This window comes from Hippocampus comes, unplaced genomic scaffold, assembly GCF_001891065.2.
Source record: "Hippocampus comes isolate QL1 unplaced genomic scaffold, H_comes_QL1_v1.1 scaffold44, whole genome shotgun sequence".
In the NCBI taxonomy this organism is placed as follows: Eukaryota; Metazoa; Chordata; class Actinopteri; order Syngnathiformes; family Syngnathidae; genus Hippocampus; species Hippocampus comes.
Window position 1 is genome coordinate 1,177,252 of NW_017805546.1, and position 17,745 is coordinate 1,194,996.

Consider the following 17,745-nt stretch of genomic DNA (forward strand, 5'->3'; position numbering starts at 1 on the left):
TGGCCCATCATTATGGTCTGTAATATATGCCACCAGAAGCCGACTGAATAATGTTTGTTTGAATTTGATTCGCTGAAGTTGAAGAAGCGCATTGAAAAAGTGAATCGGGCGCATCCCAGGTCTTAATTCGACATCAAAATTCAATCAACCTGTCAATTAGATGTCCTCTATCCATCCATCCATTGCTGGAGCCTGTCCCAGCTGACTTCGGGCGCAAAGCAGACGACACCCTGAACTGGTCGCCAGTCAGTCGCAGGGCACATATAGAGACAAACAACCATAGACACCCACATTCGCACCATCACTGAGTGGAAACGGATCCCACACCTGCCCGCACACAAGTCAGGCGAGTGGACCAACTACACCATCAGCACCTTTAGATTTCCTCTAATCAATTTAAATATACCAAAGTAACTCAAATGTGAAGACGAAGGGGGGGCGGGGAGTCACACATACATGTTACAAGTTGGCAGTAGAAGCCTTCCAGTCGATTTTTCACCTTGTTAGCGCGAGAGCCGACGGCTGTTGCCTTTTGTGTGTTCAGCGGAGGTCAATATAATCTGTCTTTGAAAGGGGGTCGGACACGAGGCGCAGGGCCAGGTTGCGCCTCGCTTAGCGGGGGGTGGGGGCTTGCATTACATGCCGCAAAGGCCGCAGCGCTGATGGATTGACGCCAGCCGGTGGGCGGCAGTCCGGAATCAATTACATTGAGTTCATGAAATTGAAAAGAGTTCAAGGCGGGGCGGGGTTGGTGGCCGCGTTGTCTTTTCTTGCACGGGTAATTTGATCAAACCTACATTGGCCCGAGAATGCCCAGACCTAATGAGCGATAATGGATTGCAGTTGCATTGCTTTGCAGCGGCGAATAAAAACACGCATCCCAAAGGTTAATATTGCAACTTGTGACGATTGTTGAACTTATTATTGAAAGTCAGTCAACCTTGAAAAGACCCGGCCGCATTCGCTCGCTTCGGTAATGACGATGTGAATGTTGACATCTGGAGAGATGCTGTCCTTTCTCGCCTCCGTTGCCTTTGGCCTCTGATCGCACGATAACATCCCGATTGATAATTTTGAAGGTCGTACAACTCGTGGCGCTTAATTGTCCGTCAGCAACGTTTAACAGGGGAAAACAAAAAAAAAACTAAAAACAAAGCAAGAACGCTTTTGCTGGAGAGTCCGACATTTCTCATGCAAATTAGGCAACAATTATCTCGCGCTTCAATGACGGGGGAGGCAGCCATTGTTTTGCTCCTGATGACATTGTTTGTGATATTGAGCGTGTCATTAAAGCGTTCAGTGTAAGGAGGCTGCAGGGGGGGTTGAACGCAACCACGCACGGATGGAAGGTGCTCGGCAGATAAAGGTCAACGCCAACTTGACCTCAGCCTCATCAATAACGCAATATATGCACATATCGCGTGATTCATTCTCTCTTGAAAGAAACCAGACCGAGGCGATAAACAGTCTCTTGTTCCTGCTTAGCGACTCCCATTGACGCTACCACAAGCGCATTTCATGTCAGTCAGTTGGGGCTTCATTTTATGACATTTGTATTTTCTAATAGAGTCATCCCCAGAAAATAGTGGCAAAAAAACCCCGCTAATAATTGACACTCCCCTGAAAATGTTTATAATTACCTAATATTTCAAATTCTGCGCATAACACTGCCCTTAAATATTAGTCACTTAAAAATAGAGATGTGTTGATGAATCAATAATCGATAATTATTTTTAACTTTTGGAAAACAATGACTAACATTTTTGCCTATTTTTTGATACTTTACAGACTAAACCAGTCAAATAAATCAATGTCCATTTGAAATCAAGTCAGGGTTTTGAATATAGGCATGGAAATTCAAATGTTTTTTTTTTCCAATTGATCGATTATTCGACAGATCAAAAAAAAAAAAAAAAGAAAAACACCCGCTGATCCAATCCACCTGATCAGGTCTAATTTCCTCAATTTATACTATACCATTTGTGATATTTTTCTTTGTTGTTTTCCAATTTAAAATATGGTTCTGGGCTTAAAAAGGTCGGGCCATCACCGATGTACAGTGACGTAGTCAATAGCATTTCTCCCCCTCTTCCTATTCTTGAACACTGATGCGTAGGAGCTGCCAAGGTGCTAAAATTCGCCCGTCCGGATGATAATAAGGGCAACACATTGTCCGTCTCCCTCGGGCTGTGTATGTACGTCTAAATATAAATGGCAGCGTTGAAGCCTGCAGAGCTTGCCAAGTTGAGGAGAGTTCACCGAGCCCTCAGCAGAGCCACTCTCTGCTCCGAATGGAAAATGTTAATTCACGCTCGGGGCAATTCGGGGAGGGGGTAGGGATCCCGAATTGGGGGAGGGCGTCGTAAAAGCCCGTCTCCCTCACTGGCTTTCTATCGTTAGCGGGGAGCATCACGGTGGTTTGTGTCAGTATGCTTCCCGTTTACCTGTGCTCTGATCCATGGAGCGAAATGATGGTCGGTGGATCAGCCCTCACAGTCAAGATGCAAATTACCACACAATAGCAAACCATATGTTTGTCTACCTCCCGCTCCAGTGTGTTGGCGTTGGAGCGAGGCCAAAAGATTCAGGCAGGGCTTGTCAGAAGTCATTAGCACGCCTTGAGCGATATATGCTAATTGAAATTACATTCACAAAACTTTTGACGGCTTGTTTTCAGCGCAGCAGTTTCTGTACGCCGTCTGCAGCTCCAGACAGACACAAAGAGAGGCTTCTTATTTATGAATAGCATCCGGTCTTAAATTTGGGGGCATATTCATTCTAAACAAACAAACGTTCACATTTACATGTCCAACTCGGGGCAACTGGGAGTCGTCAATGAGACCAAGTTTTTGGAACGTGGGAGGCAGCGGAAAACCATCACAACATGTCAACACCGCGAACACTTCACACAGGAAGGCTAGCGATGAGAATCCAAAAGCTCGTGACTGACTGCGAAGCAACCAATTTCGGGCAGGTTGCATCGTTTGTACTCGGACAATTGGCCAAATGGAAGCAGATGAGTAGCGCTCAATTGTGGAGATTGTTTTTGTCTGTTCCAATGAATGCGGATGGGGGATAGCATCAAAGTGTGGTGATCATTTTTGAGGCTTCACCTTTAATTCCTTACAATCGAGATTATTTAATTTACGCCCCGACTATGTTTAAAATTGATTGTCGCTTGTCTCTTTTTGCTGGAAGAGTCGGAGAAGTCACTTCAATCCAGAAAGGAACCCGGACCACCATTCTTCAGTTTCTTGTCCAGTTGAAATGCCTCTGTGCAGCTCAAGCGACGTTTGTTTGGACAAGTGCAATGGTGACAAGAACAATACTGCGGCTTGTTAGTTAGCTAGTGATACGCGGCCAAAAAAAGAACAACAAATAGAAGAAAAGGTGCTCCAGTCATTTTTTTTTTTCAGTCACTGAAATGACTCGATTTGTATTGTCATGAGAAAAATCGATTCGTTTTTTTTCTTTCAAATCACCACCTTTTTAGGGGACTTTCGTTCATTAACCACAATCAAATGCTCAACATTTCATTGACTCAATTATTCAGAGCTTATGATGAATATTGAATCCAAATTGGATTCCATTCTGAATGTTGTTATTTTCTGAAATTCCACATTGCAGCTACACACACACACAAAAGTGAGAATTAAAAAGCATGATTTTAACATTTCTTTGCCATTTCCGGCCTCAACAACGCTACTGCGCGCTCTCCACCTGCGATTCAGCTTGCGCCGTGGTGTTTCCAGGCTCGCCCGGTTAAGAACGCACGACCTTGGCTCGCAGACACTCAGCGTTGAGCGCGACGAACGTTCAAGACAGATAACTTCCATCAATCACTCCTGAACGCAGCGTGAAGGGGAAAGAGGTGTGAGATTGGCAGACAGTTAACCATGAAATGCACTTTTCTCCGATGTCGAGAAGGCTGCAATTTTCCACAGGGGATTCAGACCAATCCTCACACTCGCATGTACGGAGTGACTGTGCACACGCGTGTGTGTGTGTGTGTGTGTGTGTGTGTGTGTGTGTGTGTGTGTGTGTGTGTGTGTGTGTGAGATCATATTCGGAATTGTTGGAACTGGTGGCGAGAGAGCGTCCAAGTAATATGTCGATGTGAGGAAAGGCTCTTGTTGAGAGGAGACCTTTCATCACACAAATAATGCCCGTGTGAGGCTGAATGAGGCTCATCCCGCGGCGGTGTCCTTCAGTTCTTGCTTGTTATCAACAGCGCAGTGCAGTTGGAAGCTGAACTTCTTGTTCCCAATGTACGTCACAACTAAGATGACTCAATAAGGCCACAGAGCGCCTGTATCTAATCGTTTCTATTCACAGGCGCCTTTGTCTCACAGCCGCTGTGCGTTTTTTAAATGGACTTTCACTTTGTCCTCGTTCAACTCCCGAGGAGGACGCGGCATCAGGAACAACTTGGGTGTTCAACTATCTTGCTCAAAGACGCGTCGACGTGGGCGCGAAAGCTCCAGACTGAACGCGCAACCTTTCACTTGGTCAATGAGTGGTGCCCAGAGTTCGTTCCTTTTCCCAGCCGCCTTGGTTTCACAGCCGCTGTGCGTTTTGTAAATGGACTTTCACTTTGTCCTCGTTCAACTCCCGAGGAGGACGCGGCATCAGGAACAACTTGGGTGTTCAAGTATCTTGCTCAAAGACGCGTCGACGTGGGCGCGAAAGCTCCAGACTGAACGCGCAACCTTTCACTTGGTCAATGAGTGGTGCCCAGAGTTGAAAGCAAACGCGGTGAATCGGCATTGAGCTGTTATGCTGCACGCCAATGGAAGAAGCAGAATTTCGCACAGCCCCAAGTGTTAATGTTTTTAAATAACTTAGTGCGTTGACCTCACAGTGCAGAGGTAGCGGGTTCAATTCCAGCTCCGGCCTTCCTGTGTGGAGTTTGCATGATCTCCCCGGGCCTGCGTGGGTTACTTTCACACTGGGCTCTCACGTTCATTCTCTTCCTCTGGCCCACATCGTCCGCTGAGCTCGCAACCTTCCCCTTCAGTCACTTGTCCGTAGTGCGGCCGCTCACAGAACTAACGCCAGATCCGGGCTAAAGAGGAAGGGGAGAAAACGAAGCGGAGTGTAGGAAAAGGAGGCAGCTGTCGTCCGCGAAGGCAATTCATTCCTTTGACAACAAACCTCTGTCTTCTGTCAAGCATTTTTCTTTTCCGCCAACCCTCATTTTCTACTTCTGGCCCGCAGTCATTTTGTATTTTAAGCATCTCCCCGTCAGATACGAACTAAGGGCAGAATGTCTGCCCTCTCCCCTTGCTCTTATTTTACACAATATTCCCTGTGACAGTGCGAGGTCTGCCTCCCCCCCATTTGATGTTGCTTTTGGACATGGTGACTGATGAAACGGCAAAGTCTGAATCAGTGGCTCCGGGCCGCAGGCTGTGTGGGCGGAGAGCGGTGGAAGGTTACCAAGTGCGAGGCATTCGGATGGAAAGACGGTCGCGCTGCACTCTTATTCTCTCGTTGTACACGTTGAGCGTTAAAGGCATCCGTCTCAGGCAAGACGGGCGCACAATGCACAGGCTGAATTGCAACTGAGCTTCAAATCGTGTCGGGCATTGTCGGTCGTGGATTGGAATCTCGCAAGCAACTCGATGATTAATTTGTGCCATGTCGGAAAAGATGTCAGTCGTAAAAGCAATCTCATACCGTTGACGTGAACGGTAAAACCCTTTTAATTTTATTCCTGCGGTACATATCTGCAGATTTCACCACACCCCCACAAAAAAAAAAAATGTTTGATTTTTTTGTGCTCTCTCTCTGCCTTAAGATGACACTTGATGCCGTTCAAGCCCTTTCTGATAAAAATGTTGTAATTGGTGTGAAAGAAGTGCGCTGAAGTGACATATTTTGACTGTTTCAAGAGCTTCGTGCTCTGTGGAGTGGCATTTGTGAGTTGAATGTTCTGAGGCTTTTCATAACAATTCCTGAGGTCTTTTTACAAATGCATGGTCGCTGGTGGGTTTAATGAAAAAAAAAAAATCCTCAACAAGTTGAGAGCACGTTCCCGTTTTTATTTTCCACTGACTGATTATAAAATTTCAGCGCCACTCAGCAATGATGGCGAACACGGAAACAACAGAAACAAATGTGACTTTTCACCTATCGGCGAGTTTTTCAACTGTTTGCGCTGACGTTGCCATGCCCGTGAGGTCACGAGCGTTGACCTCCGCTGAAACATCTCGACTTGATTAAAGTTTACGAGAGGAAACGTTCACCCAGCAGGCTAACGCTGGAGATTTTCTTTTGTGGATTCTTCATTTTTGAGGCATCTTTACTTGAAAAATCAAAAGGTTTTGGAACCTCGCTAAGCATCTCATCTCCGCCTACAACAGCTGCACAACAGTCAATATGAAAGAGCAATTACGAGCGTAAATAAGGCAACTCCGCCTTTACCCTTTGGGGAAAAATGAAATGAAGTTGCCAGAGAGTGTGTTAAGGGGCGAATCATCGCAGAAGCTAATAATATGTCCAATAATTGCACGTTTTCTTCTCCTCCACCCTGAAAGAGCTCACTAAATCATAGGTGACCATCTCCTTCCATCTTTCACGTAGATGAGACGACCTTGTCCGTTTGAGCACGTGCAGCCTGGGAGCCGTCATGAAAATCTTTCCATTACGCAAGTTCTTCATCACTTTCAAGAGCGTTTCAAGTGCTGGCAAAGTAGCTCCGCACGCTATGAGAAGGAAGAGAATGATGGAGGGAGGGATGAAGGATGGGGTGGGGGTGGGGGGGGGGTTGTAGGTTCACACGTTAGGATTGAATCAATACCCTCTGGCAAGGGGAGCTAACAAGGTCTGTCTGCTGTTGTGCTCTGCACTAAAGTCCGGGAACAAAAGTGGAGGTCAGTTGTGGCCAAACATTTTGGAGCGAAGATCTACTTTTCGATCAACCAACCACCCGCGATCGATCCGTTACCGCGCATGCGCGCCCACGCATGCCGTGATGAGTGACGGCCTGACGTGGATGCATGCGACGCACTTTCGCAGCCTGTTAATCACCGTAGCTCGCGCGTACCGTTTTGAAATGCTTCTCTCGGCCCTCGCTCGAATTGTCCACGAAACAAACTTTGAATGAGAATAATGATAACCATAAAAGATAGAGCGCAACATCTCTTCTCACAAGCTGCAATTGCAGACTGCTGAGCGCTAACAACTTACGGCGACGCGTGACCCGCGTCGCCGTCGGTTAAAGATGACCTGCTTTGTTTTATTTTCTTTATTTCATACTTTTTGTAAAAGTGAGAATGGTAGGAGGATTCGGTGAATCAGACATGACTTTATCCACTTGCGAACATTATTGGTTACCTGCGATTGTGTCTCATTTCCCTTCTTTGGTCAGCCACGCCCCAACATGCAGCTCGACCAGTCACAGCGCAACATACTGTCAGAGTTCGGCTGTTTCTCGCTGTTGCTGTTAAAAATCAATGATACATTTATGATTTATGATTCTGTTTTGAAGACCGAGTATGTTGTATCTTGACGCATGGCCCCGGGCGACGTGGGAAAATAATTAACTGTGGCTCGAAAAATAAAAAGAAAATGTGCTCACAAAATACTCATTTGGAGCCACGGCATCGGTGTAGCATGCGCATGAAATATGAATTGGCGGGTTTAATAAGATTGCCAACTCGGATGTCACGGGACAGGGAGCACGCCTTGAAGTAGTGGCTGGCACTCACAGTCGAACGGTCGGGGATTTCAACCTCAGCTCTGGTATCCTGCGCCGTTTGCATGTTTTCATTCTTGCCTGTTTTCTCCAGGTGCTGCGGTTTCCATCCCCGCTGGCTTCATTTTTCCCAACGGTGTGATTGGTGAAGAAGAATGGACGTTGCTCGGACACCACTCCAGGCTGCCCCCTACTTCTCTTGCCAAAAGCCAGCTGGGATAAGAAACGTGCGAGAGAAGTCGAATGGATGGAGGCCCCCACGTGTTAAGTATTGTGTTTTTGCTTTACTCGACAAATCCCCCCCAGTGTCCTGTCACAGACATTAACAATCCTATCCTGATGCTCGCAAGCGTTCGGTTCTATTCGATCTATCTGAACAAACTGAAGGTCAAACCTTGTATGGAATGGACTTGCCTTCCATTGTATCTCTACAACAGTTGACGGATTCCAAGAGAAAACTTTGCGGCCACCTTGTTACATTTCACTGTTGAGATTGGAATGTGAAAAGACTGAAGCGAAGGCTTTCATTGGTAAGGAAGACTGCTTGAAGAGAATGACAAGCTGTGGTTCTGATCTCTAATGTTTCTCGTCACTCAGCTATAATGCTCGGCCTGTTGCATTGATCAAAATCACTTTGTTGGACAAAGAAATGATCAGAGGATAAGAAGAAAATTGTGACTGATTTAGGAAACCGGCAGGGGAAATCATCTCCCAGTTGGCCGTTTAAATATTCTGCTACCTCCACCGGCGAGGAATATTGAGCAATTCCATTTTTTTTTCCCCACCCTCACCTGCCATGACCATCGTGTATCAATAAAAGGAACAGAGTTCTCGCTTTGGTCCAAGAGGATCTGTGAAAGTTTGTTGATAATCAGTTGAGAAATCTCAAACTGGTGGAATCTTACTGCTCCATTGACGGCATTTTCGGAGACGACCGCTCAACACAACTTGCTCTTGTTCTTGTTCGTAGGTTCACGAGAACCACATTGCGCAATTTTTAAAAATTCGACCATCCATGACGTCACCGCAGTCACCGTTAAATCAGAAGAGGAAATAAGAGAAACAGCATTGCAGAATTTACACCGTCCTGAAAACTAAAACAATCTCAGCTATTGAGCTAACTCCTAAAAGGGAGGCTGGTGGGGGAAGCTGACAGTGTTTCCCTAACCTTTATCGAGCCAAGAGAAAAAAAACAAAAAAACTCCCGGGGTACCACGAAACAAAAAATGTGACATAAGCAACTGAAATACTGGTAATTTAATCACAAATGGATTCATTCAGTGGGAAATCTGGTTCACAGAAGGCAGATATACTCTCAGAAATGAAAAGCAGACACACACACACACACACACACACACACACACACACACACACACACACACACACACACACACACACACACACACACACACACAGATTATCTGAAATAATTTCCGGACGATTGAAATTCTTTCTCGGAATGCAGCAGATGGGGGAAATCACCGTGCCGACAGACTCTTTTTGGAATCTCTCTTAAAAGTATCGAAACACACGGCGTACATTTATCACAATCTGCCAGGAACCTCCACGGACATTCAATCAGCCATTTTAATTAGAGTTTCAGACCTTGCTGGTGGTTCTGAACTCCCCCTCCAACTTAATTGCTTTGTTGAACAAAGCAGCAATTAATCATGCCATACGCTCGCCACCTGTCGCGCTCTGCAGCCGTGAAATGCATGAAGGACACCATTCCATCTTTTCTTTCAACCAAAGCACTCCCCGCCCCCCTAATTCGCCAATTGCAGACAGTCTCAACCGTGAGCGAAGAAGGTGGGGGAACGTGGACCATTTCAGAGTCTGTCAATCTCCATCTACGCGAGCTTGGGCTATTTCTTCATTCAATCTCGCGTAATTGATCATTCAGAGTGAAAGGAAAGTTCTTAAATATGGGAACGAGATCACATCTATAAGCGGCACCCCACGGCGCGGGGGGTAATCTTGATTGCGTCCTATCAATTACAACGCATTAACACCTGAAGGTGCACACAGAATTCATTATCACTCCAATTCCAGGCTAAACATTGGGATGGTATACAGTGTTGAAAAAGGAAAGAGGGATGGTTTTCAGGGAAGCTTTGGTGGAACTTTATCATTTGATTAATGGTAAATTGATATGCATAGCTCATGAAATGAAAGGCTGGGAAATTACGTCCCTCTCTTGATGGCCTTGATAATGTCAGCGGAAAGGCGGACTTGCTCAGTCAACAGCACTGTCATGACACTTCGGGTCCCAATCAGGCCAGCGATCGAGCGTCCGGGGTAATGTCGCAAAGCAATCAGGATTTTTCTTCGTCACCCCACGACATGGCAAATGGCAAATTATCAAGTGTCCTCCCATTCAGTTGGAGGATTGAAGCTGCTGGATGAAGTCCACTTCAAAAGGGAGGTGAAAGACGGGCCCTTTGCTTCCACTAGCGGTAACTGCGACCTATCCACTTGCCTCTGTTGGTCAATTCCCACTTTTGATTGTCATCATTAAGATAAGACAAGAAAACTTTATTTGTCTCACAATGGAGAAATTGCCAATTCACAGCAGCAGAGTTATGAAAGGAAGAAGTAGGAGAACAAAATAAAGGAGCTGCTGTAAAGGCAGCCACTATCGCGACGCCATCTTGAAGTCAAAATAACAAAATAATACAACACAACACATAAGACAGACAGTCAGTCAATCTTAACCAAGCCAAATTTATGAACACTGTATGTACTGGCAATCTGCTTGTTTTGCAATATTGCTAATCGACCAAGCTCGTCCGCCACCTCCGCTGAACTCTACTAGACATAGTTTGAGCTTGTAGCCCGTTGCTTTCAAGGAAACGAACGGAGGCAGACCGCACACATTATCGCCAGCGAGAAAATGTAATTTTGAGAGCAAGTGAATGACAATAAGCAAAAACCAGACAGACTCGAGTTTTAATACCAAAAGAAGTGAAAAGGTATCATCGTTTCACTATTGTAGTCGGCATCCTGTGCGGTCAAGAAAATACAGCAGCGCTCATTTGCAAACACACGAGAAATAGAGATCCAGTCACGCTCCAGTATGCCCAGCGGGGAGAAGGAAAAAAAAAAAAAGGGCGGTAATGGAAGCAATCCATCTGGGAAAAGATCAAGGTGAACATCAGGGGCAAGTACAGTACACTAACCCAGGAAGGAATTCTTCTTCGTTCATCTTAACCAAGGACAAAGGTTGGCGAGAGCCAATGCGCGTCTCTCTAAAATCGGATGAAAACGAAAAGATGTCTTGAATCCATTCTGTCTCCATATTTAAGAGCATTAGAGTTAGTGTATGCGAACGTTACAGCACAAAACGGAGCGCTTCCATAAAGGGGCTTTCCATCGACATAAATGGACTCATTTTGAGCCGCTACTGATCAAAGTGAGCAAAGCCCCATCACCTCACCTTTCGCAAAAAGGGGAAGTGAAGACTTCTCAAATAGCGGAGCAACGACTTGTATGGGATTCCTGAATTATTCTGTGAAATAAATATGACAAGGGCGAAGAGTTTTCCACCCCACGATGGTTACCACCGAAGCTAGCAGTTAGCCTAGCTCAGGTCGTAGAAATCTAAGTAGAATACAGGGCATCGCTGCGAACAGCAGGACATGAAAAGCTGAGCGTTGTCAAACGTGCATTTCAAAATGTTCCTCAACCCCCCCCCCCCTTCTCTTTAATCTCATGAACGTGAGTACAGGATCTAAACTTTCTAAATCGTACATTTGTGCCATCCACCGAGGGAATAGACCAAGTGAGGACAAAGTCATCAGATAATAGGCCTGAAATCCCAAGTGTGAACATTCGAGATAAATGAAATGCGGCAAGATTTGATTGAATTTTGATTGGGATTAATTAGTGATTGCAATTCAGCGGCACGAACTACCAATGTTTACTGCAAGCGATTGGAACAAACAAGGCGTCGTGTAACAGTACAATGACACATTTCAGTCCTCCGTTTACGATTGCCACGGAATGACGACATGACCGCGATTTTGTAAGTCCGTTGGAAAAACATGTGATTTCAATATATAAATACATACATCTATAACCAGAGCAAATGTCAAGCAGTCAAGCAACAAAGAGCTCCACTATTTGTTCGCTTGAGCTTTTTGGTAGCCGCTACTTGCGGCAGGGCTCGGTCCCTGTCCTTTAACTGTAACACACGTTCAAATCAGATGGGATCGTATATCGACATTCAACAATAGATGCCTTAAATGTGAAACGAGCAGAAAAGAGTCATCGCATTTTCCAAATTGGGACGACCGTAAGCAACAAGGTTACTAATGGTGTGCCAACACCGTGCCGAGACACTATTGGTCATGACCGAGTCTGGACGTGCCCCGAATCGTGTTTGTTTTATGGTGTAATGAACGCACCTTTCACGCGGAAGAGCAATGTGTTTGATTAGCGCGTCTTCTCCGGCGTACCCGCTTGGTTGAGCAGAGAAAATTAGGAAGACAGAAAGTTCGCCATCTTCTCTTGTCTCTCAGCCATTGAACCATTTATCTTCCTCTTTTGTGTTGTTCAGCGCTCATTAGTCTTGATTTAATTTTCTCCCGTGCCCACTTGCAAAGGGAATCCAATTAGGTGTTGTGGCTATTACCTCTCGCTTCCAACCCCCGGAGCCGACTTGTGCGATCTGGAAGCAGGTGGACCGAAAAACAAAAGCTAATTGATAACGAACACCCTCGTCAAGCCAATGACGTTCATCCCGGTGGAGTTCCTGAAGCTTTCGTGTGAGGTGAGCCCAACTTCAAAGTTGCATACTCTGTAGCCTTTGTTCTGTAGCGCGCTTTCCATTCAACGACTTTTGACATCAGTTTACAACAGAATTGAAGTCCCGGCGTAACAATTATCAGATTGTTTTGCGTGTCTAAACGGTAACATAATTTCCCCTTACCAAAAAAAATAGTTCAGAGTGAAACTGTTTCCATCATCCATTCTCCTTCGAACGGTTGTGAATCCTGTTTGGAGCCACGGGTGAAAAAAAAAAGTGTAAAATCCAGATTTGTCAAATCGAGCTCCAGAAAGTTCTAGCTCATGCACCTGCCGGTTGATATCCATCTATCTATCCGTTTTCTCAACCATTTATCTGCACAAGGGTCGCAGGCCCATCCCAGCTGTCTTTGGGCAGTAGTTGCGGGACACTCTGAACTGGTTGCCAGACAATCACAAGGCACACAGAGACAAATGACCATTCGCGCTCACAATCACACCTAGGAACAATTTAGAGCATTTCATTAACCTGCCAAGCATGTTTTTGGAATGTGGGAGGAAACCAGAGTACCCAAAGAAAACCCACGCAGGCACGGGGAGAACATGCAAACTCCACACAGAACGGACGGAGCCGGAATCAAACCCTGCACCTCGGCACTGTGAGGCCGACGCGCTAACCGGTTGTCCACCGTGCTGCCTTGATTAGAAGCACCCGTGGCTTGAGCCAAAGTGTGGCTGGGTTTTTACTTTCTGGACCTGGATTTGACACCTCTGGTAAAATCATTCGTCACCAATTAGAGGGAGGAAAATGAGTTGGAATCGATAACCAGTTGCTAACAAGGAACAGATCGGAGCATTAACCGCAGCCCCATCAGCGGTGTCGAGTTATCAGATATCCTTTTTAAAAAAAAAAAAAAAAATGATGTCGATATTGATGGATTCGGACAGACAAAATCCCAGTTTGTTCCAAATCGGCAGGGTTCGAGATGTCACGTTCCTGAAAAGTCAAATTGAAGTATGCGAGTGTAATCCCAAGATACCTCGAAATAATCGACATTTTTGATCAATACATGTGTTGTCAGGGCTACCTTTTTTTTTTCTTAACATCAGCAGGATAACTTAGGGTGAAAGGGCTTTGCCTTTATGAGCTGTACAAGTAATTCAAGCAGACCTTGACTGGAGGTCACATATTTTCATTGTCCGTCTCATCTCCATGCGCAGGCCGGACAAAGATCGTATCTGGCGAAGGAATTGAAAGTCACCTCGGGGCGTCTGCTTTGAATAACGAGAGAAGAGGAGAGCCCTCATCACTCATATTGGCACAGATCATCCATAACCACTTGGGATATGATAAAAAAAAAAAAGGAAAAAAAAGGAAAAAACAAGTTGATGCAGAAATGGCCTTTTTAACAATTCGGATTCCCGTGGCGTCTTTAACCTTGAGGAGCGACAGATAATAGGCTTGGTCATCGAAAAGCGTCCACCCATTTACATGAAGCACCTTTTAAAAGGAGATACATCACTGGCTGATGAAGTCTAGCGTGTTTGGGGATTATATCTCAATTCATTCTCATTTGCCATCCTGATAGTCATCTCATTTCAATGACCCAGGCAGAAGCGGGGAAGCGACGGTTATCAGCTTTACCTTCAGATGAGATCGTTTCGGTCTTTCAGCTGTGAGAACACCGTTTTGGGTACACTCAGTTTCCTGGAAAGGTTATAACGGTAGTTCATTGGAACCATTTCCAATAAAATGGCTGCCAACTATGATGTCGAATACAGTATGAATATGAATAGATTTAAAAACGTGAATATGTGAACCAGTATAAATGTGTCAATGACAAATACGGGTGTATAAAGAAAAAAAAGATTTTATAAGACATGAAAAAAAAACCAACAACAACAACGTACCTCTTACCTCATTTCTGAAAACATTCCGTGAGTAAACGAAAAATGCACAGATTCAATCTGTAGCATTGCTAGCAACAGTGGTGAAATCCTGCACTGGGCATTTTGTTCATAAGCAAGGACGCGGCGGCAGGTCGCTTGAACCAGATGAAGCTGAGATAACTTTTCACATTTCACCAGCTAAACGGTGAGCTAAATCAAAGTTCTTTTATATGCCCGGAATACATCAGCATGTTTATGTGAATAGGCTGTTCGAATGAATTCAAATTCAACCGTGGCAGGTTTTGATGGAGTTTTCACGAGCACAACAGTGAGAGTTGTTATACCTGATGCTTCAAAGAATGTTGCATCTTTTATTTTTTATTTTTTAGATTACCTCGTGTTAGGCCATCTGACGTATAAAATACCTTCTGTGCATTCCAAGCTTTTATTCTCAAGGCAACAAATACAAGAAAGCTCCACTTTGCTTGCCACTTTATACCTGCTTATCCGTCTTCAATCATTTGCGTTTGAAAGAAACGTGACGCATGCACTGCTACTAAAAAGGAGCCTGGAGTGGCTGACTGTGCAGAGTAGACTGAAGCTGGGACAGCATATTGCTCAATTAAAACAAACAAACAAAAATACGACTGAGGACATTAAAAACAAACCGAAAGCAATTCTGTCGTTGAAGGCATGCTTGACTTTTATTTCAGATGCATCACGTTTTGGTCTACATCGCATAAGCCAGTTATAATTAAAGCCCGAGGCAACATGTAAACCCCGAACACTTAACCATAATGAAAACACTCTTACTTAACACCTCCCAGGGAATTGAAACGCCACAATGATGCTTTATAAGGCTATGACACCGTAAATCTGACTTGGCATACGAGTCACGAAATGCGGATTATCCCGCAGCTGTAGTAACAGTTTGGAATGGTCAATTACATCTTTTTAAGTTCCTTACTCAAAGCTTTTATATGTCAAGCAGAAATTGGGACGGAAAAAGTTGGCATCTCAAATGACCTTACTCCATTGAAATGAATGGAAATGACATGAATCAGTTCCAGTGTCACCCCAAAAAGCAATAAGAAAAATACCACCCGATAATATTTGTAATTCATACCCTTTTTTTTTACTTTACTTTACTTCAATGGACATTGCGCTGCTCCTTGTAGTGCCTTGGCCACTTGGGTGAACTAAAATACACACATACTGGAAATGTAATGTTTTTTTGTTCTTTGCAGAGGATCATGAATATATGCATACCAATATATTTATATTACCTGTTTAAAATACATCTCCATACATGTAATTTTCTTGTTTGTTTGTTTTTTTTAGCTGAAGAATGAGTCATTTCAGGAAAAACCCAAAGTCAGGTCACCCGTATTTCGAGGTACCACTGCATTATTTTCTTTGCCTTTTATTGCTGCCCCAGCCCTGTTCTTGGACTCCAATATGGAAAACAAAAACATAAACATGACATCATAATTATGGACCCAACATCGGTTTTAATGAGCATATTGAAATTGAGCATGAGATAATAACATAATGGTAAGATGAGGTTTAGGTCCAAAATCTGGATTGGCGCCTGCAGGCACAGCTCAATTACAGACAATTAAGACTGCTAATGCATTTTAATGAGTCCCATGGCTCATCTTGATGAGTATAAATGTCACACGGAGGCAATTGCCTATAAGATAGAATATTAGAATACTTTCATTCTTTTCAGAAGGGTTAAAGAAGTGGAGGATTACAATTGTTGTTTTTCCGTGAAATTCCTCTGCAAACCCGAAGATGTCTCTCATACTGTAATGAGATTTCCGGGAGCTGGGGGTGTTGTCAATTAGCGCCACTGCTCGTTCATGGGACTTTGTTTGCAAGCGTTTGTTGTCGCTAAACCAAGTAAAACCCACTGTCGGTCGGTGGGTCAAGAAGCCGAAAGGTGAAATCCAATTACTGGCTTTTCATACGCTCAGGTAATAACGGTGAAGATGAATGACAAAAAATATTTGCAATCTTAATGAATGAGCCTATAATTAACCTCCCCCGGAATATATTTCTAATTAAAATAAAAGATGAACTGACTACTAAATGGAGTTGGCAGTACCACGCATATTTTGCGTTGAACCTGGCTAATGAAGCTTTCTTGAAAGAATTGCAAAGTGCACTTGTTCAAAATTAACATGCCGCCATTGGGCCAGGCCGACACTGAGCCGGAGCAGGCTTGGAAATGAAAGCAAACGAAACGTGAAGAAAAGGTGCCCACCTTGATTTGCTGGACCGAATGTGTTCTGGTTTGTGTGTGTGTGTGTGTGCATGTGTGTGCATGTGTGTCACACAAGTCTAAAATTGATGCGCAGTGTACTGTCGTTTTCCTTTCGAAATTGATTTTTAACATCTCGACTGTTTTTTTTTAACTGTTAGAGATGCACACAGAACGGGCAGAAAAAAAACCCAAACAACAGCATGGGTGTTGTTCATGTTCTTACAAGGGCAATCCGTCTTTTCCTATTGCACAAGAGGAAAGGGGGAAACATCGCTCAGGATCACTCTTTGGTGAAATCTGTGAATCTGACCTTTTATCGAGTTCCAATGGTGAAATTTGGCCCCGCTGTCAGGATGTGTATTCGGTGAACGCCAGCTATTCCTGCGGTTCTGCTGCACATAGAGAAAATCCATGACGAAGTGACACCGACCCTAATAGGTTTGCATTTGTCTACAGATGCTACAAGATGCGACGAAATGAAGCTCCTCCCCTCTCTCCAACATAGTTGCTTGTCCCCAATATGGAACAAGATGGCAATAAGACAAATCAATATTCAGCACAGCACAGTGAATAGCGAAATAAAAAATTGATAAAGTCAACAGGCAAACCCAGGAATGGCAAACCACAAATGAATGGTCATTGAAAGGTCTGCAGAACAGATTTTACCAAACGGTGATCTGATCCTACTCGTGGAATCAAAACAGCAATGATTATATTTTCACCAGCGGAGGCAGCACTTCATCGTCAAGCTGCCTCATGACACTTGTCCATTTGTGTAAATATCTGTGCTTGTGGTGAATGTCGCTGACAAAAATGTTCCAAGTCCAAATTTTGGCCAGAAATGCAGTATGTTCAAATATTCTCCAATGATGAGTGTCCAAATTGTATTTTTATTTTATTTTTTAAGGAAGTTCAATACAAATACACCAACTCATGAATTTAAATATGTTATCGGAATTGTGATTAATAAACATGAAGAATAAAGAATACAGTGAACCCTCGTTTACCGCGGGGGTTACGTTTGAAAAAGAATCCGTGATTGGCAAAATGCGTGAAGTACTCGTTGGAAAGGTTTTCCTTCTATTGAGTCGACCAATGTTCACCAGCCTTTATTTGTCCACACGTCCATCGCTGACGACGT